We start from the raw sequence: 3,096 nt of genomic DNA, 5'->3' as shown, positions 1-3,096 counted from the left end.
TTTTTTTTCACATTATATCATCTTTTAATCAAAATCTAATTTTTTTTTGCATTATTCTATCATATTTTTTCATAAGCTATATTGTTTTTCATTATTCTATCATCTTTTTTCATAATCTAAATTTTTTTTCACATTATATCATCTTTTATTAAAATCTAATTTTTTTTTTTCATTATTCTATCATATTTTTGCATAAGCTATATTTTTTCACATTATATCATTTTTTTGCATTATCACTTACCTTGATTTGGAGCTTGAAATTTGTTGTTGAATTCACTACTACATGAGAGAAAGTTTGAAGCTTCAAGTTTGATGTTTGAGCACCACGATCAGCTTGCTCGAAGGTTGTTGTTACAGATTGTTACCACAGTTTGTTGACAAGAGAAGAGAGAAGAGAGACAAGAGAAGAGAAGAGACAAGAGAAGAGAGGTGATAACGAGAGAGAGACAAGAGAAGAGAAGTGAGACAGTTTCTTTGTGTGCTTTTCTCAGTTGTAATAATATGAGACAGACATAGAGAAGAGAAGTGATGCACATTTTATAACCAAACCGAAAGACATAGTTTATATAGAGAGAGACATTGTTTTACATCCGTGAATCAACATATTTTACATCCGTAAATCAACAGCAAAAGACATCAAGTCCTACACATAGTACATCCGTTCACATCCGGGATTAAAAACTGACATAAAGTCCTACTACTTGTGGCTTAAAGTATCCGCAAATAACAACCACAGTTAATTACACAACAACTAAATGTTCTTCAGAGTCTTCCTCGTAGTTGGCGCAGGTGAAGAAACGCTTCCCAGGAAGAGTGCCGTACTCCTGCTTCTCTCGAACCTCGTCGATGATTCTCCCACCACAGGAACACCTTCTCGGAATCCCGTATTCTGAATCGCAAGTGTATGAAAGCATGTTGATGTAGTCCTTTTGCCTCTTTGAATGCTTTCTCTCTTCTGAGGGATCCATCTGTAAAACAAATCGAATCTATTTTAGAACATTAAAATCCAAACAATATAATAAACAACCCCTATATCGAACCCTCTTGAGGATTTACAATTATTAAATGAAACCCCCGAATCAATTCAGAACCCTAACTCAAAATCCCTCTATCGATTTGAAATCTCAGAGAAACGAACCCTAAATGAAACGACCATGACGATTTACAGCAATTATTCGAAACCCAGATATCGATTTACATCCCAAACTCGAAAGCCCCAAATTGATTTGAAATCCGAGAAAATGGTTTCGAGTTTCGACCACAAAATCGACCCAATTCAACCCTCAATCTACTCGATACTCACCTGAGCAAGTGGAGAAGACACTCCGTCGTCGATTAGAACGAGAAAACCTCCGGGAGACGGCGTCGCACGAGAAATCGCCACTCACAACGAAACCCTAGCTTTTTGGTCGAGAAGAGCAAATGAGTCGATACACAGGGAAGCCCAACTTTCCTCCTCCTCTACGCGCTTTCGTTCAACAAATCACCACACGACGCGTGGCTTGAACCCGCTTCATACGATATCACTCGTAAGGCCCGGTTCATCAAAACGAACCCATTTTTTATTTTCTTTTATTCATCGGTCCCTTAGAACTCGAGCCCATGAACCTCACTAAAACCCCTGCTGTGCATGGTCTTATATCTAAGCATAAGAATATTACCTACTTCACCATGGTGTCTTTATGTGGAGGGGCCGGACGTTAAAAGACGAGGGAGACCAGGACAGGATGATGAAGTGAAGTACTGTGTGACTGTGACATACCATACCACTGAGACAGACAGGGGAGACCAAAATGAAGTGAAGTCTCTACTGTTTGACTTTTCTTCAAAAAAAAGTCTCTATTGTTTGACTTGACTTTTGAGATGATGATCCCTAAACGTTTGGGCTTAGGAGAGAAATTCAAGGCCCGTTTAAGCCCAACTATTTAATAAATAAATAGTGCAATCCTTTCTCCAATTTTGAAAATTTTGTTTATATGGGCGTGAGTTCGTGACAATGGCCGGAGCACTCGACCGCGGATCACCACCCTATTATCTTTCTTTCTTGAGTTGTCTTGTAACCACAACGGTATTTCAATGACATAAAATGACAACCATGAGCAGAGGTTTTGCACAAGAACTCTAAATTGTCTACCAGTTAGCATACGAAGTGTGAACTTTAGTAGTACTGATGTTCTTGAATGTCTTGATACTTTCGTTTAAACTGTTTAGGTGGATAAGAGTGGTGAAAAATACATAAGTGATATTATTGGATTAAGATGTCAGAGATAATAGTACATCAGAATGATGAAGAAAGAGACCAAGAGGTGCTTTTCCTAACCAAATCCTTGCTCGCTACATTCTCCACATTCATCACTGCATGCAACCACAATGATCTCTCACATCAAAGTCTCGAGATCATTTCAATCAAAGCAAACCTTACAATAACACAAAACTAGTCTTCCTTTTAGCGAAGCTCTGTATACAAATTAAGAAGAAAAAAAACAAAAAGCTAACTCCGTTATAACTCAACACCCAGTTCCCTTTTTTTCAACTCCAGTCCCATCCTATCATTCTCAAGTTTCATCCTCTCATTCTCCATCCTCATTCTCTCTAGCTCTTGATCCCTTTTCTTACTAAACCTTGTTGGGGTCAAAATCAGTCACGACGGAATCAATGTCTTAAAGTCCGTGTTGAGGTCGAAAACGGTTGCAACGAAGTTAATGTCAAAATCCCCGAAGAAGAAAACGTAGAAACCTTCTTCGACAAATACTTTTTCGAAATAGATTCTTCTTTACGAAAAACTTTGCGGAAGAAACGCGAATCATCGAACAAGAGCTCGAGAAGGATCGTTACGCAGCGACCAAACGCGTGCTCCGCTTGGTCGCTACGTAGCGACCGAGCTCGAGCCGGAGCTCGGTCGCTGGCTCGAGCGCTCGGTCGCTACGTAGCGACCGAGCTCTTCCGAAACGTCGATACGACATCAGTCCATGCATTCTCGTCCACCCTTTGATGCTATCTCCCGAATACCGTAGCGAACCCATCTCACTTTCCCCGCCATTTCTAAGTTATCAATCAAACTTTACCGTAAAAACCGCGGAAAGTTCATTCTTTATC

The sequence above is a fragment of the Brassica oleracea genome, chromosome C8 (genome assembly GCF_000695525.1).
Source record: "Brassica oleracea var. oleracea cultivar TO1000 chromosome C8, BOL, whole genome shotgun sequence".
NCBI classification, from domain to species: Eukaryota; Viridiplantae; Streptophyta; class Magnoliopsida; order Brassicales; family Brassicaceae; genus Brassica; species Brassica oleracea.
The sequence above is the reverse complement of the archived record's forward strand: the minus strand, read 5'-3'. Positions refer to the sequence as shown.